This window comes from Gallinula chloropus, assembly GCF_964237585.1.
Source record: "Gallinula chloropus genome assembly, chromosome: 35".
In the NCBI taxonomy this organism is placed as follows: Eukaryota; Metazoa; Chordata; class Aves; order Gruiformes; family Rallidae; genus Gallinula; species Gallinula chloropus.
This window is the reverse complement of record NC_140120.1, coordinates 1,448,918-1,473,169: the sequence shown is the minus strand read 5'-3', so window position 1 is coordinate 1,473,169 and position 24,252 is coordinate 1,448,918. Positions and strand designations below refer to the sequence as shown.

General features: G+C 52.1%; 1 protein-coding gene and 1 pseudogene across 2 annotated transcripts in view; one reads left to right on the top strand and one right to left on the bottom strand.

The window, feature by feature from the left end:
- Positions 1 to 24,252, top strand: part of LOC311203116 (scavenger receptor cysteine-rich type 1 protein M130-like) — a gene marked incomplete at both ends in the record, with an annotated part of 343,740 nt that overhangs the window by 126,037 nt on the left and 193,451 nt on the right. The gene's annotated exons all lie outside the window — the stretch shown is intronic.
- LOC311203060 (olfactory receptor 14A16-like) overlaps positions 13,830 to 24,252 on the bottom strand; it is a 54,773-nt pseudogene continuing 44,350 nt past the window's right edge. The window contains exons 2-5 of the transcript in view: positions 22,239 to 22,807; positions 14,728 to 14,810; positions 14,518 to 14,615; positions 13,830 to 13,879 (exon numbers count right to left, since the gene is read on the bottom strand). The product of the transcript in view is annotated as an olfactory receptor 14A16-like (transcript). The remainder of the gene's footprint in view (positions 13,880 to 14,517; positions 14,616 to 14,727; positions 14,811 to 22,238; positions 22,808 to 24,252) is intronic.

Here is a 24,252-nt window from a genome sequence, read left to right as displayed (position 1 = left end):
AACATGTGCAACAAGAAAAGAGAGCTTGTGCTACGGTGTCTGAGTGTCCAGAAATGAAAGTCCAGGGCATTAAATCCCAGCTCCACGGGATCTGCTCTCCAAAGTCAGGCTGGGGCTCAGCTCTCTCGTCCACAGTGGGAATCAGGGGCCAACAGCTTTGGTTTTGCCCCCTACAGACTCCACCATTGCCCATGCTGGACGTAAAAAGGAGAGTTGTGGCACAGCTGTGGGATCAAATCACAAAGCAGAGCCCTCAGAGATGTGATGCACTGGGTGTAGTGTGCACAGATTAATAACCATGACATCTCTCTCCTCAGCTGCTGCTACGGCCAAGCAGCGTGTGAAGGGGGTCAGCTTCCAGAGGAGATTCTCTCCCAGAACAGTTTGAATCAGATACAAGGAAAGGTCACTTATCAATATACCGAACTCCTGACAGATCAGTTCATTGGACTTCTGAAAGATGGGATGTTTTCCAACACTCTGTAGCACAAAGCAGAAACTGGAGAGTTGATCAGCATCTACAAGGACCAAAGAGCATGCTGAGGGGGAAACCTGTGATCAAAGTGAATTACATGTGTCAATCTATTCTGCTGACAAGATGTCCTAAGGCATGGCTGTATCATCAGGATAGGTGGAAACACCTGGATGATGGGGAGATGTAAGAGACAGACTAACAGTAACACAGCTAGAGGGGAAGGTGAGTATTTCTTCTGTTGCCATGTATAAACTTCCTGGAAATTCCTGTCTGTCATGGTGGGAAAGAACTGCCATTTCAGACAAGTACTGGAGAGATTCAGCTGATGAAAACCTGATTGTAATTTTTTAATAAATGTAAGAAAAAAGCAAAAGTAAGGAAGGCAGACCTGAAACAAAGAGAGCACAGCTCATCATTACGCAGTCTCTGGGTAACACAAGACCTGTAGATACTGAATTAGGGATGGGATCAACGTGGAGCATGTTATTAGGGCTTGGAAAAACTAGAAGGAAAAATACCCCAAACAAAACACAAAAAAACCTACTAATAAGCAAGTGGTCATAACATCAGTTACACGATTTTTGATATGACATTGCTGCTTAAAAATCCAGTCATCAGATTCCACACTGCATCCTTGAGCTCCTGGTTCCTCATACTGTAGATGAGGGGGTTCACTGCTGGAGGAAACACCGAGTAAAAAAATGCCACTAACAGGTCCAGAAATAGGGAGGAGATGGAGGGGGGCTTCAGGTTGGCAAACATGCCAGTGCTGAGAAACAGAGAGACCACGGCCAGGTGAGGCAGGCAGGTGGCAAAGGCTTTGTGCCGTCCCTGCTGCGAGGGGATCCTCAGCACAGCCCTGAAGATCTGCACATAGGACACCACAATGAACACAAAACAACCAAAAGTTAAACAGGCACCGACCACAATCACCCCAGTTTCCCTGAGGTAGGCATCTGAGCAGGAGAGCTTGAGGATCTGGGGGATTTCACAGAAGAACTGGTCAACAGCATTGCCCTTGCAGAGGGGCAGGGAAAATGTGTTGGCTGTGTACAGCAAAGAACAGAGAAACCCACTGGCCCAGGCAGCTGCTGCCATGTGGACACAAGCTCTGCTGCCCAGGAGGGTCCCGTAGTGCAGGGGGTGGCAGATGGCAACGTAGCGGTCATAGGCCATGACAGTCAGAAGAAAGAGCTCTGTGGAGATCAAAAAGAAAAAGAAGAAGAGTTGAGCCAGACATCCTGTGTAGGAAATGGCCCTGGTGTCCCACAAGGAATTGGCCATGGCTTTGGGAACAGTGGTGGAGATGCAGCCAAGGTCAGTAACAGAGAGGTTGAGGAGGAAGAAGTACATGGGGGTGTGGAGGTGGTGGTCACAGGCTATGGTGATGATGATGAGGCCATTGCCCAGGAGACCAGCCAGGTAGATGCCCAGGAAGAGGCAGAAGTGCAGGAGCTGCAGCTCCCGTGTGTCTGCAAAGGGCAGGAGGAGGAACTGGCTGATGGAGCTGCTGTTGGACATCTGCTGCTGTCAAGTGTGGAGACCTGTCCAAGGAGGAAAAGGCAGTGAGAAGTTAGTGAACTATTCTTTGAGGGAAACAGTTGCCAATTCACATTGACTCTCTGTATTCAGGAAGAATTTTGTCAGGTCCCTTTTGGGAGGTCTGCTTTGTGCTGGCTTGAACGTGCCACTGCTGGGAGGAGGGCTCTGGAGAACTCAGTCCTGCCTGGCAGCAGTCAGTAAATAGAAGGATGGTGTGATCTCAGACTAAATCCCCTTTGGATAGGAATGAGCTTTTCAGCACTGTCACTCCAGTTTCACCCGTGGGCAGAGCAGAGTTTTGGAGCTTTGGTTTTCTCCTGATTGAGAGCTGAGGAATCCAGTCTCGCAGGGCAGAGCTCCAAAGCCCTCCTGCGGTCTCATCCTACCCAAGGAGGATCTCAGCTCCCCGCTCCCAGCCAGGGACACACAGGGCTCAGTGCAGCTGCCCACACACAGGTGATGAGTGGCATTGTCACAGCCTCTGTGCCAAGATGTCTCCTGCATGGGGCTCCTCTCTGGGGCACAAGAGTCCCTGGGAGAGCGGTGCCATTGTGGGAGGCAGCTGCAGCCCAGCAGGAGCTGCCTGGAATTCCTCAGTCCTACAGATGGGGGTACAGAAGTGAGGGTCACTCAGTGCCAGCCCCACCAATGGACGTGCTCAAAGCCCCAGGTAATGGTGGGACAAAGGCAGCAAGGACAGGAGGGGATACAGCAGGAAATGCTGCAGCAAAAGCTTTAGGGTCAGGAACAGACAGACAGGCACTCAGGGGTTTCTCCTCACTGCTGGTTTGGCTGCCAAGGAGAAGACTCAGCCTGAAACCCTGTAACTCTGGGTGCAGAGTCTGTGCTGGGTGGCAGAAACCAGGGAGTGGGTGTCTGAAAGTGTCAGGGAGGTCCCAAATCCCCACTGCCAGGGCATTGCTGGGAGCAGCTCCTACTCCCTCCCTGGCAATGCCTCTGCTGCCTGGAGCTGTCCCTGCAGCTGCTTCTTTTTGCCCATGTCACCACCTGCTCTGTGCTCACAGACCTCATCCCACCTGCCCTGTGCTCAGCTCTGCTCTGCAGACCCCTCCTGCCATCAGGGCACTGCCCCAGGGAACCTCTGTGTGTGCAGGGCTCAGCCCAGGCTCCAACATCTTCATGAGAATCAAGTTTTCACTGCATATTCTCAAAGGGAGAAATAAGTTCTCATCTCCCACACTCAGCACAGCCCACAGGAGAGGAAAAGTCAAAGCAAAGACTCTGCCTTTGGAGAAATATTCTCTTTGGTATTTCTAAAGGATCAGCTCTGGCTGGGAGCAAAGCTGACCCAGGCAGCACTTTCTTACAGCAATAGGACCCTACATCGTCGTTCCCTGGGTCACTGCTTTAACCCAGAGGTGCTGTCTATATCCCTGTGGAAAGCCCAGCAGGCAGGCTGAGTGCTGACCCTGGCAGCAGCAGAGTCCCTACCCCAGCACACAGACCCCAGGTAACAAGGACCCTGCACACAAGGACAGCCCTGGGCACCCCTCAACCATGCCCAGGAGAAGACAGCTGTCCTGCCCTGTCCCTCTGATGGGGCAGAAGGGCATCCCTTCCAGGCAGCACTTTCAGGTCCTAGAGAGAACCTGTCCTCCTGACAGACCCCACACACTGCCCCATGTCCCAGCTTTAGGAGATCCCTCCAGGAACAGAACCTGCATTGCCCTGCACCCACAGACATACCAGGCAGAGGCTGTGGAGATTTCTCCTCCAGTGAGCTCTCAGTATCCATCAGCTCTCTCAGCCTCACAGGTCTCCCCTTGATGCCTCCAGGCAGTGTCCCCAGCCCTGTGTGCTTGGCAGAGGAGCTGCTCTGCGGCAGAGCTGCCCCTCATCTTTGCTGTAATGTTTCATCAGCTCCCACTGTCCCAGGAGTCCAGGCCAGCTCACAGCAGAGGAGCAGGTGAAGGCGTCACATACTCCTTGGCTCCTCTGAGTTGTTCCTGAAGCTCTAGGGATCCAACTTGGAAAGACACTGAAGTCCTCCCTGCCATCTGCTCTCTAGTCTGGGGAGAAATCCTTCTGTCCAGCAGAGTCCTTTCTCCTGATCAAACACCAGCTGGGCAGAAGAATCACTTTTTCTTGTCTCCACATGAGGCAGGACCCCCAGACAGGGACAGGAAGGGAACTCTTTCCCCTTGGGGAGGGTAAAAAATATAACAAGTGACTAGAGGAACCTCATCCTTGCTTTGCAGCCCTGGGGCTGAAAGGGGATGCAGCTTGGGCACAGGGCTGCCTTAAACCAAGGGAACCTGGGATTCCTCTTCCCACAGTTCCAGTGGGCACAAAAGAGGCACCTGCTTCCTGGGAGCTGCTGGTCCCAGATCTCATGGGAATTACTGGGGGGGAGGCCAAGAAGGAGGTGTTCAAACACCAACACCCAGTGAGACCTGAGGGGCCAGAGGTGCTCCAGGAGACGTGCAGGGAGATCCAAGGTCAAGGAATCACAGAACGTCAGGAGCTGGAAGGGACCTCAAAAGGTCATCTAGTCCAACCCCCCTGCCAGAGCAGGATCACCTGGACTAAACCGCACAGGAACACAGACAGGTGGGTGTGAATGTCTCCAGAGGAGGAGACTCCACAACCTCTCTGGGCAGTCTGTCCCAGGGCTCTGGCACCCTCACAGTGAAAGAGTTTCTCCTGACATTCACATGGAACTTCCTCTGCTCCAGCTTTTACCCATTGACCTGAATAAGGCCACCCCTCAGCCTCCTCTTCTCCAAGCTAATGAGGCCCAGCTCCCTCAGCTCAGAGGAACTGGCCAGCATTGCCCCTCTGCAGAAAGAGGACCAGCTCAGAGGACACTGGTACAGGCTCCTGGAATGGCTGCATGTGAAACGTGGCCAGGCAGGATCCAAGGATTCCCACAGGGAGGCACATGCCAGGGGGTGGCCTGTCACTGGGAAGCTTGCCCCACCTGGATCTGGGCCTGTGAACAATGCTGCCTGCGGCTAGAGCGGCACCCCATGGAAGAGACCCCCCTCCAGCTGAGAGAGAAAAAGACCCTTTGGGAGGCCTGGCAAATCGACTCTATTGGAGCCCTTGGGAAGGTGGAGGGGAAACAATAGTATTAGTGGGAGTGGAAATCATTTCTGGCCTAGTCCCAGCCCAGGCATTCCCAGGAGCAGCAGGAGAACATCCAGGGCAAGCCCTGACCAATTGGTTTCGCTTTCTGCCAACCCCCAGTCTGTTCAGTCAGCCCAGGGCAGTCATTTCTCTGCTGCCAAGGGGCAGGAGTGGGCCAAGGAAGGAGGAGTCAGGTGAGGATTTCACCCCCCGTGTTACCCCCAAGCTAATGGGATAGTGGGGAGAACTAATGGGCTTTTGAAAGGGTTTTTAAAAGCTCATCTGGGGAAATGTTTGTGCCCCCTTCTTCAGCCTGGGGTGGCAAATGGATTTATAACTTTAGGCCAGCAGGTGCCCAACGCTTTTAACCTGAGAAATTTTTGGGGATGTGGGAGCCATTCAGGATTTAAAGACTGGCCATGGACGTTGAAACAATATCCCCAGAATGGCTCCTGAGTGATCTAAGTGACATAACCATTGGTCATGATTCATTCTATTGGAATGAGGAAGGAAAACCTTGGAAAACCCCAGTTCCAGAAAAGGGGGAATATTGTCTGAATTGGAATGACAACAATGGAGGTTTTGTGGGTCACAGTGTTTGTGACTGGACCTTCAGGTGTGGAAATCCTTGTGTCTTCCCTGGTTGTTAACCCATTAATTGTACAACTTATAATCACTCTTTTCCTGTCAGAGGTGACGTTATGGTGCATGTTGAGCAACACCACTGGTGAGCAAAACTCATCTCTCAGTGGCTAAGTTGGGCATGGGTCAATGAAATTGGTCATAAGAAATGATTTGATAGCTTTGGGTCTAATAGGAATCTTACAGGAGTTGAGATATTGAGGGAATCCAACCCTTTGGCTTGTGGTAGAACCTGGTTGGCATAACCAACCAGGAAGTTACCATTCAGTGTAACTATAGCAATCAGGTAGGAGCATGGAGAGGCATCCTTTGGATTAATGGAATAAAATCAAATAATTGAATTAAGAATCCTTTGGGTTTAAAAAACACCACATATTTTGAAATTCCATGTAGTTCTGATTTAAGACTCCAAGTGAAATGACCATTTGGCTTTAAATGTCATTACTGGATTTGTGGCCACCATGCTTATTGAAAATGACCAAATAATTGGAGCAGAACACGTTATGTAGGTTATATACACCCCTTCTTTTTGTTGTTGTTGTGTCCAGAGCAAAGTGGAAACAGTTTGGGAATTAAGGTCTATGACGACCTCAGTCGGTATCGAGGGTCCCTTGATGTTTCTATAGCAGGTCATTGCAAAGTGTCTGGGTCACACAGGACCAAGAGCTGCTGCATTAGGAAAGGATGGAAGTGAACCATGTTATTGCAGCCTAGACAAACCAGGAGGAAAAACCCAACAACTCACAAAGCTACTAAATACACACAGGTCCTCACGTGAGTTACATGGCCAGCTCTGTGCAGAAGAGGATGAGCAGTTTATTGCTGCTTAGAAATACCCAGTGCTCAATTTCCACATGGCATCCTTGAGCTCCTGGTTCCTCATGCTGTAGATGAAAGGGGTTGACAGCTGGTGGAAACATTGGGTAAAGAAATGCCATTACCAGCTGCAGAAGGCAGGCAAACACATCATTTTGAGGATAGTGCTGTGATGCAAGAAGTCACTGGGAAGGCGTGTGGATGAGCTTGTGGCTTTGTGTTTGTGGGAACAGCTGTTGAGGACGGAGAGACAGCAGTACAGGCAGGGACATGGTGGGGTGGGAATGAGATTGGAAAGTGTGTTGCGTCCCTGCAGCCTAAAGGAAACATGCAGAGGTGTGAGGCAGTGTGGCACGGGCTGTGGTGCAGATGGCCAACGGGCCTGATAGGTCTTTGCCCCCTTGGCTGTGGCTGATGTCCCTGCCACAGAGGCCTCAGGAAAGACACATTGTCCTCATGGCCATGGAGCATGGCTGACTCCTTGCACTCACCCCAGGGGAGGCCACCATGTGTCATACCCCTGTCCTTCCCTTGGTGTCACAATCCCCACATCCCAAGGAAGAGCCCTGAGACACAGGTGAGGGTCAGGATCTCCCTGCCCAGGGGCTGGGGGTCAGCACTGGCATTTCTGCTTCATCAGACCAAGCCAGGGTGTCCTCAGCATCAGAGCTGCCTGTGCTTTGCCTGTGTTTGTCCTCATGGCCTCCAGTTGTCTGCTCTAAGAAGCCGATGGGGAGGCTTTGTCAGGAATGGTTCCAGTGAGGCCTGTTTTTGTTTGGGCCTTTTTGTTTGGGCCTTTTTGTTTGGGAGATGCTGCTGGACATTTAGCAGTTGAGACCTTTGATGCTGGTAGAGCCTGAAAATGACATCAGGCACTGAATCAACTGTTCCCTTTGTAAGGACTGACCTGAGTCCAAGTACAATTGGCACTGCTGATGGGCTACCAGTGAGGTTTCAGGGCAGGAAGATCTCTCAGCCCTCGATTTTCTTTTATAGGATTTATTGCTGGGTGCTTTGCAGTTTCAAACCTGGACGCTGGTAGAGCCCGAAAATGATGTCAAGCAGTGTTAGGACGATTCTGTTGTCTGTGAAAGCCTTGAGCCCTAAGGGTACTGTTGCTGATATTGGGCTACCTGGGGAGTTTTCAGGCCAGGAACTTCTTTCATCCCTCAAAGCTTTTGTTAAGGATCCATTTCTGTTCATTTAGCAGTTGGAAAGTGTATACTGGCAGAGCCCAAAAGTGACATCAGGCATTGTTAGGAGTGTTCAGTTCTAAGGAAAGCCCTGAGCCCCAAGGTTTCTGGGGCTGCTAGTGAGCTACCTAGGCAGGTTTCAGAACAGGAGAACATTTCCCTTCTTGACCTTTTTGTTTGGGATCTACAGCTGGATGTTTAGCACTTTTGAAGGTGGTTGCTGGGAAAGCCAGAAAAAGAAGTCAGGCAATTTTTGGACCATTCCATTGTCTGTGAAAGCCCTGAGCTGGGGGCTGAGGGGTTACCAGGGTGCTTGAAAGCTGCCTGGGGAGGTTTCATGCCAGGAACCTTTTGAAGCCCTTTGCACTTTTGTTTGGGAGCTATTGCTGGACATTTAGTGTGTTCAAAGGTGGACACTGGTAGAGCCCTAAGATCGCATCAGGCAATTCTAGGACTGTTCCATTGGTAAGGAAAGCCCTGACCCTAAGGGCACTGCGCTGCTGATGGGCTACCCAGGCAGGTTTCAGGCCAGGAGCCTCTTTAAGCCTTTTATATTTTTTTTATCTATTAATGGATATTCAGCGGGTTGTAAGGTGGACACTACTAGAAGTGAAAATGACATCCAGCAATGGGGACACACACAGTGGCAGGGGATCCCAGGAAGGGTGCCTAACACTAATTCCAACCCCAACCCCCAAATCTAATCCCAATCTCTGCCCCAATACCCAACCCAAATCCCAACTGTGACCTTAACCCCAAATCACACCCCTAATATCAATCCCCAACCCCAATCCCAAATTTAATCCTAAACTGACCCCTCATTTCAAAACTGACCCCAAAACCTGAGCCTGATCTTGGTCCCAACCTCAAGCATATCCCAAAACCCAACCCCGAATCCCAGCCCCAAATCTCAATCCCTACCCCAAATCCCAGTCCCAATCCCAGTCTTGACAACCAATCCCAGCCCCGAGTCACAAATCTCAAAGCCAAATCCCAGACCCCATCCAAACCCCAATCCCAGTCCTAACCCCAAATCCCAGCCCCAAACACCACCCCGAATCCCAATCCCATCACTAATCCCTTCCTAATCCCAATCTTTCCCCCCAGTCCTTACCCCAAATCCCAGCCCTGAGAAGTGTCCTGCTTGAAACCCCATCCTACAACTGCCCAGGCCTCCTCTCCCTCTTATTCCCCCCCTTCCCACAGACACATTGCTGGGGCTACCAGAGCACCGTGAATCTCTTGACCTTGGCCCCCAAACCCCCTTGATACCCCTTCACCCTGCCCCCCCCAGCCCCCCTGTACATACCTCAGCCGCCCAGCCGGCAATTTGGCCCCAAAACAGTCCTGACATGCCATCTCACCCCCACCCTCTCCCTTTCCCCCTCTCCATGGTTCTCAATCCCCCTCCTTTAATGTGGGGCTGGGGGCTCCTCTGACCAACCTCCCCCCTGGGATTCAGCAGCCAGTGACAGGCCTCTTGGCAGAGGCTGAGGATTTTGGGGTGCAGAAGGAAATTGGGGAATGTGGGGAGCAGAACAAGATGGGGGGACATGGAAACTTGGCGCCAGCCCCAGGGATGTGGTGGGCCCCCCAAAACAGCTTCAGGAAAGGGGGGCCCGGCTGTTTTGGGGAGTAGAGGGGGAAGGTGGGAATGGCCAGACTGACTAATGTCTGGGAGGGGGTGTGGAGGAAATACAGGGAGGGGGACTGTGTGCCCCCTGACATCCCCCTTATCCCTGGGGAGGTGCTGCTCGGCCCCAAAAAGGGTTCCAGGCGGTCAATGAGGCTGATGCTCTCCAGGACCTGGCTGGGGACATGGGTGCATCTGAACCTGCATGGGGGGAGCCGCTTTAGTCCCCCCCACAACAGATACACACCCCTCACTGATATAACCTCCCACATCCCACTAATACACCCCCCACCCCACATCATTTCCCCACCCGCCACTTCCCAGCCCTGGAAACATCACTGTGGGTTCCAGAGGGGTTTTGGAGGGTCCAAAGGGTTCCAGGACAGCCCCTCGGTGGCAGAGAAACACTGAATCACCTGAGATTAAGTGATCCGGGATTAAGAGATGTGGGATTGAAGGAATATGGGATTAAAACATTCTGGGATTTATCTGTCTGGGATTTCTGTATCTGGGATTTATTGATCCAGGGTTTAAACAAACCAGGGTTTATCAATCCAGGATTAAAGGACCTGGGATTAAAAAACACGGGATTAAAGGGTCTCTACAAATGCCCTGGGGGGTGGGAAGGAAACTTGGGTGTGGGGGGTGGGGGTGTGCGTATCGGGGAGTCCAGCAACGCATCCATGTTTTCCAGGTCGGGTTTCCAAAGCGGGAGGCAGCAGTAGGTCAGGACAGGTTTTGTCTCGGGGGGAGATGGAGCCACGTGACCCACGTGCCGTTCATCTGGCTGCCGGCGCCAGAGCCGTGGGGACGGGTCCCTTGGTGAGGCGGTGCCTGGCGGGGCGCTGGTACACGGGGTACACCACGGTGCTGTGCACCACCTTGATGCGCCCGGCTTCTTGCCTGACCTTCAGGTTGAGGCGGATGCAGCTCTGAGCCTCATGGGGGGTCTTGATGGGGGGTTTGCTCCGCGATGGAAGAGCGTCCTCATCCCCGCTGTCAGGTGCCGGAGTGGCTTTGGCCCCAGGGAGGGATGGAGAACCCCCACTGTGCCTGATGAGCACTTTGGTTGGGTGGATGGGGGGAGGCGGCTGCGGTAACGGATGTTTCCGACTCTGTGAGGGCGGCAGGATGCTGGAGGAGGCTGGGACCGCCAAGGAGGAGGAAGAGGAAGATGAGGAGGAGGAGGAAGAAGAAGAGAAGAGGCTCTGCAAGCGGGACAAGGAGGAGATGCACTCATCTGCAAGGGAAACACCATGTCAATCTTTTGGATGCACACACCCTCCTCTTCCCCACTTTCCAACACCATCCACCATCATTAACCGAACCGGTGTGATGCCACATTCACTCCTCAACCTTTCACCCTTTACTTTCAAAACCATGTCTTTCCCGCCCACCCCCTACCCAAAACCTCTATAATAAGTAACGACCTCCCACAATTCACCCCTTATCCCCTCCCCACCTTCCCCCTCCCAAAAAAAGGCGGAGCTTTAGCAAAAGGAAATGAGTAGCTGTTTGACCACACACGGGTGTGACAGGCTTCACCCCACTGCCCCAAGCTCACAGTGAACAGGCGCCGTTTGGGATACCCTCCCTGGCTTGGGTACCAGCCTGCAGTGGAAGGTGGGAGGGCAGCTAGTGCTTGGCTGTGTGCAGGGGTTGGCGTCGGTATCACCCTCACTGCTTGTCCTTGGCTGCTCACCAGGATGGAGGAGCATGGGCCGGTGAGCTGGCGGAGCGCGGCGGAAGCCTGGCTGGTGGGAGGCTGCTGCAGGATGATCCCTTGCGGCACCTACACAGGATTAATTAAAAGAAAATTTGGAAAAACCCCAAGAAGTTGGGAAAACCAAACAATAACTGGGCATTAAACTGCTGGTGATCCGGCACACGAGCGAAGGGAGGGGAGGGATCGGCCACACGCTCGTGGCAGCGCCTCTCCAGCCACAGAGACGTTAACACCATGGGCAGCACAGGCACCCCCAAACCCCCTTGGCTTTGCCTCCCTCCTCCCCCCCACCCCAAAGAAGAAGGAAGGAGGTGGCACCCAGGACCTGCCTGGGAGGAACCAGCCATGTTTCGGCTTCCGATTTTGCCTCTAAACCCTCGTCTCCCCATGGGCAGGAGGTTCGCTGCCATGCTTTGTCGCGCTCTTGCTGCACTTCACTCCCCTTCTGACCTATGCCCGGCACTGGAGACCCTCGACGGTAACTTAATTTACCTGCTGGAACCTGTCCACTCTTTGCTGCTGTTGAGGAGCAGGGTTGGGAAGAGCTGGGAGGGTGACGTAGCTGCTGATGGGCATGGTGGCCACTTGGGAGGGTTGGACCTGTTTGATCAGCTGTGTGGACTGGTTGATGGGCATCACTTGCTGCCCCACCACCTGAATCGGGCCGATACCCAGTGTCCCGCTGGGGCTGCTGTTGGGCAGACCCTGGATGGTAGAGATGGGTTGGATGGTGACGTTGCCCAAGCCAACGCTGAATGCTGATGGCCTTGTTGAACACATCATCTCCCAGCGACTGCTGGACCAAGGCCTGGTGAGTCAGGACGGCGGGTTGCTGCAGCCCGATGGGGTCGGCCCCGCCGGAGAAGATCTGCAGGGTGCCGCTGGTGGCTGCCTGTACCGCGGGCTGAAGGGTGGGAAGCTGGAAGGGGCCCAGATCCAGCTCGGCTTCCTCTTTCAACATCTGCTCAGTGATGTTGGCCTCTTGCAGGCTCTGCTGGAGGATGTCATGAGGCCAATCCGAGCTCTGCAGGTTGGTCCCATCACCCGAGGTGGACCCCAAGATGTCCTCTAAAAAATCAAAGTCCAGGCTGGTGTCAGGTGGACTCTGCTCGGTGCTCAGATGGTTGCCACAGGGCTCTTGCATGTGGAGCTGGGGAGACAGCCGGTCAGCGGCATGGGGAGGAGGAGAAGGAAGGAGGAAGAAGAGAGGAGAAGGAATTGAGTTCAGGTGCAAAGAGGACTTCGAGTCAGCTCACCTGACACATTTCGCCAGCCACCTTGGAGGGGAAGGGAAGGGGCCATGGGCTCCCTTGCCCCCAGACCTGAATTTGCTTCTTCATCCCCAGGGGAGCCCAACCCCCGGGTGCTGTGGCCTTTGGAGAATCGACAAGATGACCCTCAAATGACCAGCTGCAAGTCAGGGAGGCCAAGGACGTCCCAATGAGGCAGGGGGGAAGGGAGGGGGCTTGAGCTGTTTTGACATGGCCATGGAGCAAAGCTCTGAAAACACATCATCGGGTTGTGAAGGGGAAACAAAATCATTCCAGGAAGAAACCTTCAAAGGAAAAAGCCCTCCGTGAAAAACCCAGCTGCTTTTCTTGTGAGAGATACAAATCCCTGCATCCTGCCTCTCTTCCTCACTAGAGCTGAGAAACAGTTGGAAAACAAGCTGGGGAATTAAAAAGAGGGAAGGAAAATATTAAAAAAAAGTGGGGGGGGGGGGGGAAGAGGGAATAAAAAAAGTGAAAGGTTTCTAAACCCTCATTCCTCAAGTATAAATTAAAAATACATACCCCAGCACCTCCAAAAAAGGCACTGGCTGCATCTCCTGTGCTGTCCAAGAGATCATCACTGTCAATCTGTAATTAAAATGATGAGATTTAATTTCTTCTGAGAGAACAGAGCCCCAAAAATGCAGGAAAACCCCCGATTTAAAAATGTATCTAAAAAAGGGTAAACAAAAAAACCCCCACATATAAAGGGGATGGGGGGGAAGATCCCCTGTGCGTGGTGCTGCCAGGTATCTGAGCTCTGGCTCGCCGCTCTGACCACATGGCTCTGAACTTGGGGTTTGCTTTCTGGTTTTTTGGGGGGTGAGGTAAGGAAAAAATCCCAAACCCCCCTCCTCATTCATTAAGAAGAAGAAAAGAGGTGGGATAAGGACAAAAAGGGGTCTTGGGGCAGAGAAACAAGCTGCCACTACCTTTTGGGATCCATGTAAGAATTCGTTCAAGGCCAGTGGGTCGCTGCAAGACACAAAAGCAGGAGGAAAAGGGTTGAGGGGGGACACGAGGCACACGCCGCGCCGGCAGCATCGCTCCCGGGTCTAATTAAGCTCCTTTTGCTAATGGAACCCAAGGGCGTAGGCAGGTTGGGAAGCCAGCGGCTCTGTCGCAGGCCTGAGGTATGGTGGGGAAGGTAAATGCTCTTCCCAAGGCTGCCAGGGCCTCCCTCTTCCCAGGGAGCTCCAGCCACAAACTCTGAAGGAAAAGGAGGCGGCGACGGGGTAGGTGACAAGTGCCAAACCTCCTCCGGTACAGCCCGGAGCCCTCTGAGGGATGCCAACCATCCATCAGGAAGGGTTTGTAGGGCTGGGACCCCTTTGGAACGCGCCTCGGAGGATTTCGGGCTCCGGGAGACCTAACGCTGAGCTGGAGAGGTGGCAGAACCCCCTTCCCACCCTCCTGCCTTCCTGAAACCGTGGGGTTTCGCTTACCAAATGACATCCAGCAGGCACCGGGCGTCTTCATCATCCATGTCAACTGCAAAGAAAAAGGGGGGAGGGGTTATGGTCCGGAGAGCAGAGGGGCTGGGAGCCCCCGAGCACCACGCTTTGTGTTCCTCTTCACAGCAATGATGATGATGATGGTGGGGATGGACACCAAGTCCAGTTTAAAACTGCCCTGATTTAGTTGGTTTTGTCCCTAAAGTTCCGCTGCGGCGCAAGGGATCGGGAAGAGATTCGGAATTGAGGAGTTCTGGATGATAAACCTGAGATGTGGCACGGGGCAGGGCTGGGACACAGAGGGAGGTTGGAGGGGAAGACGGGGGATTGGTTTGAGGTATTTACTCAGATCCCAGGGTTTGGTGGGTCACAACTCCCCAAGGAGAGTCAGGGAACGAAAACTGGGGAGGAGGAGAAGAGCAATAAAAGGAAAAAGGAAAAAAAGAGAGAGAGAAGAAGTCGGCTACCTCGACAGATGATAAGGAGAAGCTCAGTGGTGGACAAACACCTTCCCCGGGCCGCAGCTCAAGGATTCCAGGACCTGGCTTCTGAGATGTCTGTCGGCTGCAGTTCTTGTTGGGATCCACAAATGACTGACCTGTATGGGGCCAGCGAGGCTGGGCTGATGACCCCGGAGAAGCTCCCAAAGAGGAGCTGGAGAGAGTGAACCCCCACGTCGGGAAGCGTAAACCAAGGCACCAGCACTTATACTGCTGGCTGCTACCTGCAAAGGGTGCTGGGAAGAAACTGGCCACTCCTGGGCCAGCCCGTTGCTATAGGGACAGGAACACATGTGATGTCACACGTGGTGAGGCGGGTCGGGGGGAAAGAGACGGGCTGGGGGAATCTCAAATCCTTCCAAAAAAGCAACGAATTAGAACTCACAGAGGGGGACAGATGCGCTTCAAGCTCAGAACGCCACTTCTCTGAGGCGGAAGGGAGACGGTTTTCTCCTCCCTGGCTGATGTCTGGGTAGCAGGATGAGGAGACAAGGCCAAATGGGGAACGGGAGAAGAACTCCCGGGCCCTGGATCTATCCCCAACCCCTGACCTCCTCCTGGCACTCAACACTCGTGTGCTTTTCAAGCCAAAACATCTTGAATCCGCTTCGCTCTTTAAGCAGCAGAACACTTGGTGATGTTGTTGGAGTCACCTCACCTCGGGGCAAAGAGTTTTCCCTCCTGATGGCAAAACGAAGGGGGAATGAGGGGAGGAAGAAACCCACCCAAAACCACCCCAACCCCCCGTCCCATCGTGTTGTCATCCCGCGATAGTTTTCATTCTCCCTCAACGTTAAAAAACACCTTGAAAGGGGCCCAGAAACCCACGGAGGAAAAGGAGGGGAGCACAGGTGGGGGGAAGGTGGCCAGGAGTCGTCACTCCTCACAGCACGATCCCGGCCAAACACACCAAATAACCCTCAGCAAAAACAAATCCCAACCCGGCCGCGAGGAGACTTTTCCAGGCTGGAAGATGGTGTTTCCCAGCCCCATTTTACGCTGGATGGGAGCAGAGGGGATGGGGGTTTTCCCCTTTTTGTCAGCAGGAAGACAAGAAGAACAGATTTTTGGCCTAAGCCGTGTTTAACCTGTGAGGGGAACAGCTGTCACACTTGAACCGAGCGTTGCAGTTGAAGAATTAGAAGGGATCTCTAGGAAAACAATTGAAACAAATGAAGAAAAGTGCATTAGGGACCAGGGCCAGAGGTTTAAATGTACGAGAGCTTGTTACAGTAACCCTAATAAAACAGCTTAACTTCTAGGTGATTTTTGGTTTTAGTTTATAAAATGATTTTGCTTTTAAAGGTGTTGTAGGAGATATGAGAATATACAGCATGTTAAGGCTTTTATGGACAAGATGGTGTGTGCCTTTATCACTGTGGAAAATCACTATGGACTCTGAATTAAAACAGTGGGTGCTGGTTACAGACCTTGAGTTAAAACAATAAGTCCATGAAGAAACTGGCTTTGGTTAGGAAACAGCAGCCGAAGACGAAGTGAGCTTGCTCAAGGATGGGGTTCACTCGCAGACACAGTGAGGCAGAGTATCGATGACCACCAGAGGACCCAGCTCAACAGAACTACACATGCGTGGAGGACATTCACATGGGATAATGATTTCCAAGAAGTAACATGAATATGCTAATCACTATCCTCCCCTCTTTGTACTTAAAAAAATCAGCGTAGTTAACCAATGATTTTTATAGAATAAGAATATAGATAAAGTGAAGCCACCAAAGGCCAATCACTGCAAAGATCAAGCTAAGAAGCGAGCATGATGTGCAATGACTTGGATAAAATTGTATAAATATGTTGTGCTTTGTACCTTTGGGGGAACACGTCCTTGGTGGAGCCATCCCCCGTGTTCCCCAGCGCTGCAATTGAAGAACTGCTTCTTATCTGCTCTGTGTAGACAGGTTCTTCATGATTGCGACCGCTAAACAAGCTGATATAGATAGAAATTGGTTTAGTAGGCAAATATGAGTTTGACATCTCCAAATGACTAATGGAACAATAGCTAGGAAGAGACAGACACTAACGAGCAGATGTTTTACCATGAGCAGATGTTTTACCATGAGCAGAATCCCAGAATCCCAGAGTCGTGGGGCTTGGAAGGGACCTCGAGAGATCATCAAGTCCAACCCCAGCTGAAGGGTAGATAACATCGAGGAGGCAACAGGAAGAGGCAGGGGCAAGACAGAAGGAGCTGCTGGTGCAATTAGTCAAGGTGCAAACTGACCTTGTGGCTGTAACTCAGCAATCTGCACCAAAGGTGACTAGTTTACTCTGAGGAAGACTACGAGCCTTCCTCCAGAAGACCCCCAAAGACTGCCACCAGATGACAGTTCGCCTGCCCCAGAGGGAGGAGAGTTATGATAATGAATTCTCAAAACTGCTTTGAATAGCACAACCTTTTCTCAGAATTCTTCTGTATATGCATGAGACTCTAATCAATATCCCACTGCTTGTTGAGTCAGCGTGCAGGCACGGAGGCGCCAGCCCCCCTTGCACCCAGCACTGCAATAACCAGACCTGCTTTGGGACTCTCCCTGAGTTGTGAAGTTAGTTTCCATGAGTCAGAGCGACCTCCCTGGATTCATCCTTCCTGAGTAAAAAGAGCCCCAGGAGAGCAATGGTCCTCTGAACCCCAAGGATCTTGAAGGCTGAAACTGAGGAGCTGGCACTATGAAAAATGACTCTGCCCATCTATTAACATGCTTCTTTGACACCATTCCTGCTTGGAAAGACAATGACTCTTGGATCTGTACCACACTGCCCACGGAACACATGGAACCACCCCTCTCTGGAATACCAGTGGCAGTTGCTAACTGGAGTTGGCCCTATAGCTCTTGGCTCCAGAGGGCAGGGAGACTACGTTGGCCTTCTCCAGCAGCTGAAGGAACTGAATGTCTGTCTGGTCACAGATCAGTGCAACTCCCCAGCAGATAAACATGATGCTGGGGGACAGCTACAGTGATGTCGAGTGTCCTGACACCAGACACTTGTGAGAACAGCAAGTGAAAGAATGGGACCAATCCCAAGGAACAGCTGCAACGTTTGGGAAAAGCCATCATTCTAATGGGAAATGATACAGGTGCCTTACAATTAGGAGACTTTCATGTCAGTTCTACAGCCCTAACTTGGTGTTTGTGTTTTGACCCATGAAAGGAAACGCTTCTTGTCAAAACAGTCACAGAATCACAGAATCACCAGGCTGGAACAGACCTTTGAAGATCGAGTCCAACCATCCCCATCCTATGCTAAACCAGATCCCTAAGTACCTCATCAACCCTTTTTTTGAACACATCCAGGGATGGTGACTCAACCCCCTCCCTGGGCAGCCTGTGCCGGGCCCTGACAACTCTGCGAGGGAAGAATTTTTTTCTAATATCCAATCTAACCCTGCCCTGACCCAGCTTGAGGCCATTGCCCCTTGTTCTATCTTCTGTCACCTGGCTGAAGAGACCATCGCCCACCTCTCTACAACCTCCCTTCTGGTAGTTGTAGGTGGTAATAAGGTCTCCCCTCAGCCTCCTCTTCTCCAGGCTGAACAGCCCCAGCTCCCTCAGCTGCTCCTCAGAGGATTTGCCCTCCAGCCCCTTCCCCAGCCTGGTTGCCCTTCTCTGCACTTGCCCAAGGACTTCAATGTCCTTCTTATGGTGGGGAGCCCAGAACTGCACACAGTACTCAAGGTGCAGCCTCACCAATGCCAAGTACACCACTCCCATCCCAAGGGGGTGTCCACTCCCTCTGCTTAACGGATGAAGAGGAGATTCTTTGTGTGACCGTACTCCTGAAGGATCAGGATGGCTATGTGAAGATGGAAAGGCCTGCCAAGCATTACCACATAAATGGAGCAGAACATGGGCTTTAGGATACCTAATTCCTGGACACCCAATTTTTAATCACTTGCACCCTCCAGCAAGAATTCTAAGAACCCCTTGTAGGACAATACACAAAAAGGGACTAAAGCTTGGGGGTAACACAGGGGGTGAAATCCTCACCTGACTCCTCCTTCCTTGGCCCACTCCTGCCCCTTGGCAGCAGTGAAATGACTGCCCTGGGCTGACTGAACAGACTGGGGGTTGGCAGAAATCGAAACCCATTTGTCAGGGTCCGCCCTGGACGTTCTCCTGCTGCTCCTGGAAATGCCTGGGCTTGGACTATGCCAGAAATGATTTCCACTCCCACTAATACTATTGTTTCCCCTCCGCCTTCCCAAGGGCTCCAATAGAGTCGATTTGCCAGGCCTCCCACAGGGTCTTTTTCTCTCTCAGCTGGAGGGGGGCTCTTCCATGGGGTGCCGCTCTAGCCGCAGGCAGCATTGTTCACAGGCCCAGATCTAGGTGGGGCAAGCTTCCCAGTGACAGGCCACCCCTTCAACAAGGTCAAGAGCAAGGTCCTGCACGTGCGTTGGCACAACCCCATGCACAACTGCAGGCTGGGTGGAGAATGCATTGAGAGCAGCCCTGATGAGATGGACTTAGGGGTGTTGGTGGATGACAAGCTCAACATGAGCCAGTAGTGTGTGCTAGCAGCTTAGAACGCCAACCACGTTCTGGGCTGCATCAAGAACAGCGTGGCCAGCACATCGAGGGAGGTGATATCGCCCCTCTACTCTGCTCTTTTGAGACCCCCACCTGGATTACTGCATCCAGCTCTGGGTTCCCCAGTACAGAAAGGCATGGACCTGTTGGAGCGAGTCCAGAGGAGGGCCATGGGGATGATCAGGGGGCTGGAGCACCTCTCCTATGAAGACAGGCTGCAGGAGCTGGGCTTCTTCAGCCTGCAGAAGAGAATGCTCCGTGGAGACCTATTACAGTCTTCCAAGACCTAAAGGAGCTACAGGAAAGCTGGAGAGGGACTGGTTACAAAGGCATGTGGATAGAGGACAGGGGGGATGGGTTTTACCTGAAGGAAGTTGCATTAACATTAGCTCTATGGAAATGAGTCTTCACTGTGAGAATGGCGAGGTCCTGGCCCAGGTTTCCCAGAGAAGCTGCGGATGGCTCTGGGTCAAGGACAAGGGGTAATGGCTTCAGGCTGAAAGGGGGTAGGTTTAGATTAGATGTTGGGAAAAAATTCTTTACTATGAAGGTGCTGAGGTGCTGGAACAGGGTGCCCAGAGATGTGGAAGCCCTGTAATTGGAAATGTTTTAGGCCAGGTTGGATGAGGCTTTGGGCTCTCTGATGTAGCAGAGGTGTCCCTGCCCGTAGCAGGGGGGGTTGGAACTAGATGATCTTTGAGGTCCCTTCCAACTCAAAGCATTCTATGATGTTATGAGAACTGTCTGTATGGAAGAGCCCAGAGGTTTGTGATAAGCGGCACAGGGTCTAGTTGCAATGTGTAGCCAGTGATGGGCCCTAAGGGTCAGTTCTAGGTCTGGTCTCATTCAACATATTTGTCAATGGACAAAGAGACAGAGTTTGCTGATGATACCAACGCACCAGAAGGCACTGCAATTCAGCGAGATTTGGACTGCAGAATTAGCCAGACAGACACCAAATGAAATTAAACCAGGCCAAGTGTAGGGTCCTGAACCCAGAGGGGTGTAATCCCAACCACCAGAACTGGTTAGGGCTTGACTTGCGAGGAAGCAGTGCTGCAGAGACAAGCCTGGAGAAGACTGACAGGGGATGTGGTCAATACTCCTGGGTGCAGTCCTGTGCAACCTACTCTAGGTGACCCAACTTTGTCAGGGAGTGCGACTTGACAGGCTGGAAAGATGGGCCCGGGGGAACCTGATGAGGTTCAACACTGCCAAGGGTCAGGTGCTGCACTTGGGCCGGAAGAATCCCAGACACAGATACAGACTGGGAGAAGAGCTCCTGGAGAGCAGCCCTGCTGAGAAGGACTTGGGGATTGTGGTGGATGAGAAGCTTGACATGAGCCAGCAGTGGCTCTTGCAGCTCACAAGGCCAATGGTATCCTGGGCTCCATCAGCAGAGGGGTGGCAGCAGGGACAGGGAGGTGATTGTCCCTCTCTACTCTGCCCTCGTGAGGCCCCATCTGGAGTCCTGTGTCCAGAACTGGGGCCCCCAATACAAGAAGGATGTGGAACTGTTGGAGAGGGTTCAGAGGAGGGCCACAAGGATGATCAGAGGGCTGGAACACCTGCCCTACAAAGAGAGGCTGAGGGAACTGGGCTTGTTCAGCCTGGAGAAGAGAAGGCTGTGGGGGGACCTCATTTCAGCCTGCCAGTGCCTGAAGGGAGCAGAGGACCAGGAGGGGATTCAACTTTTTAAAAGAGCAGATAATGGCAGGACAAGGGGGAATGGACTAAAGCTAAAGGAGGGAAGGTTTAGATTAGATATTAGGGGGAAGTTTTTTACAGAAAGAGTGGTGAGGTGCTGGAACAGGCTGCCCAGAGAGGGGGTGGGTGCCCCATCCCTGGGGGTGTTCAAGGCCAGGTTGGACGGGGCCCTGGGCAGCCTTGTGTAGCTCCAGGCCTGGAGGTTGGTGTCCCTGCCTGTGGCAGGGGGGTTGGAGCTCTGTGATCCTTGGGGTCCCTTCCAACCCAGACCATTCTATGATTCTATGGTTCTATGATTCTATGACTAGGTGATCTCCAGAAGTCCCTCAAAACACCCACCTGCCTATGATTGTGTGATTCTGTTGTTCACATGTGAATTAATTGTGTGGTCTGAGAGAACCTTAGACCTTTCTGTAATTTGAAAACATGAAGGGAAAGGAAGGGCAGCATCATTCAGACTGCAGTGAACATGGAAAAGAACTTGACCAACCATTTGCTCAAAAAAGGGCCAGACCAGGTGTTCTGCTTTAACCCCAGCTGGAAGTCAAGCATCAAGCAGCCACCCATTTACAACCAACCCCCAAGAGGATGAAAGGACAAAGCAAAAATCCTCAAGCTTTGACATAAAGACTGATTATTACAATAAAGAATGTGATGGTGATGATGACAATATACAAGAGAAAAGGCAAAATGAGAACAAGACTAAGTACATCCAAATATTCATCATAATGATATTTAATTTATCCAAACTGATTTATTTCACATGTGATGGAATCTGCTTAGTGAACTCCCTGCCTTAATACAATCCATGGGACTCTTTTTCATTTGTATCTGCCTGTCTAGATGTAGACTTCTCTCCTAGTCCTTCAGTGTCTCTCTGTGGAGGGACAAACAACCTCTCCAAGCAGGGTGAGGTGCCAGTGCTGGAAATGGTGGTCGTTATTGGCTGTTTGATGATGATCACATTGAGATCTGCCTTAAGGATGACTTGTGCAGTTGGATGCAGCTGTGAAGATGGCTTTTATTTTCTCTTCTCTCTTCCTCCTCATCCCACACGCACATGATCCCACCCTTTATCAAGAGCATGACTGAAAGATTGGTTGAGGTACTTAAGGGCATGGTTTTGTTGGTAATATAGGTGTAGGTGGGATGGTTGGATTGATGATCTTGAAGGTGTTTTCCAACCTTAATGATTCCCTGATTCTGTGATCAGTCTGGGGCAGCATGTCCTGGGTGCCCAGAGAAGACGGAAACAGACCAGACCCTGCTCTGCTGGTCTTTCGAGCCTCCTTCAGGTAGCCTGGCTGTGTGAGGACACTGCCACGTGCCTCCACAATGCACACTCACCCACTTTAGCCTTCAGGGACTTCTAGAGAAGTGCTCAGAGAAAGAATCAAGTGACATCTGAGTCCTGTATTTTCTTTTGAAAAACAGTGAGTGCAGCTTGCATCCTATGCAGCATCTGGGTCGCACAAGACATGGAGATGCTGAATTAGGAGTGGTGTGAACATGAACCTCATTATTGCCACTTAGAAAAGACAGAGGAGAAAAGTAAACTACTGTGAGTTACACAATCAGTGATCTGCAGAAAAAGATGGGCAGTTTATCGATGCTTAAAAAATTCTGTCATCAGTTTCCACACAGCGTCCTTGAGCTCCTGGTTCCTCATGCTGTAGATGAGGGGGTTCACTGCTGGAGGAACCACTGAGTACAAAACTGCTACCACCAGATCCAGGGATGGGGATGAGGTGGAGGGTGGCTTCAGGTAGGCAAACAGGGAAGTGCTGAGAAACAGGGAGACCACAGCCAGGTGAGGGAGGCAGGTGGAAAAGGCTTTGTGCCGTCCCTGCTGCGAGGGGATCCTCAGCACAGCCCTGAAGATCTGCACATAGGACACCACAATGAACACAAAACACCCCAAAACTAAAAAGAAGCTAAATCCAAGAAGTCCAATTTCCCAGATGTTTGAGTATGAGCAGGAGAGCTTGAGGATCTGGGGGATTTCACAGAAGAACTGGTCAAGGGCATTACCCTTGCAGAGGAGAAATGAAAATGTGTTGGCTGTGTGCAGCACAGCATTGAGAAACCCACTGGCCCAGGCAGCTGCTGCCATGTGGACACAAGCTCTGCTGCCCAGGAGGGTCCCGTAGTGCAGGGGGTGGCAGATGGCAACGTAGCGGTCATAGGCCATGACAGTGAGAAGACAGAACTCTGTTGCGATCAAAAATACAAAGGAAAATAGTTGAGCCACACAACCTGTGTATGAAATGGCCCTGGTGTCCCACAAGGAATTGGCCATGGCTTTGGGAACAGTGGTGGAGATGCAGCCAAGGTCAGTAACAGAGAGGTTGAGGAGGAAGAAGTACATGGGGGTGTGGAGGTGGTGGTCACAGGCTATGGTGATGATGATGAGGCCATTGCCCAGGAGAGCAGCCAGGTAGATGCCCAGGAAGAGGCAGAAGTGCAGGAGCTGCAGCTCCCGTGTGTCTGCAAAGGGCAGGAGGAGGAACTGGCTGATGGAGCTGCTGTTGGACATCTGCTCTCAATTATGGAGACCTGTCAAAGGAGGAAAACGCAGTAAGAAGTGAGGGAACTCTTCTATGAGGAAAACCTCTTCCAATTCACATTGACTCTCTGAATTCAGGAGGACTTTTGGCAGGTCCCTTTTGGGAGGTCTTTTTTGTGCTGCCTTGAACATGCCACTGCTGGGACACCCTGGTCATCTGTGGCCTCTCTAGAACTCATTCCTGCCATACTTCTGTAGAATATCAGTGTCTGCACTGCAGGGGATTTCAGGGAGGTCTCAATGCCAGGGCATTTCTGGAAGCAGCTCCTTCTTTCTCCCTCCCTGAAATTGTCTCTGCTGCCTGGAGCTGTCCCTGAAACTGATCTCTTTGCCCATGTCACCTCCTGCTCTCTGCTCACAGACCTCATCCAACATGCCCTGTGCTCAGCTCTGCTCTGCAGACCCCTCCTGGCATCAGGGTGCTGCCCCAGGGAACCTCTGTGTGTGCAGGGCTCAGGAGATGCTCTGACAAGTCCTAATTAGCAATGCGTTTGCACTGCCTTCTGCAAAGATATCAGGAAAAGTTCAGGTCCCACTTCCCACCCAGTGCACAAAAGCAGAAAATTCAAAGCAAAGTCTCTTTACCTGGAGTGGAAAATGCATCCTTGGTGTTCTTGAAAAGCGTCTGGGAAGTTGCCAGGCATCTGCTGGAGCTGGGAGCAAACCTGTCCTACACAGCACACTTCGACAGCAGAAGGACAATACGCTGTCCCTCCATGGGTCACACTTGCCACCCAGAGCTTCTTTGTGCACCAAAACAGATGGAAGCCCACCAGGCAGGCTGAGTGCTGACCCTAGCAGCAGCAGAGTCCCTGACCCAGCACGCAGCCCCCAGGGTGCAGGGACACTGCTCGCAAGGAGAGCCCTGGGCACCCCTGGGTGCACACGCTGCTTCACACCTCTGCAGCCATGCCCAGGAGAAGACAGCTGTCCTGCCCTGTCCCTCTGATGGGGCACAAGGGCATCCCTTCCAAGCAGCACCTTCTGGTCCTACAGAGAACCTGTCCCCCTGACAGACCCCACACACTGCCCTATGTCCCAGCTTTAGGAGATGCCTCCAGGAACAGAACCTGCATTGCCCTGCACCCAC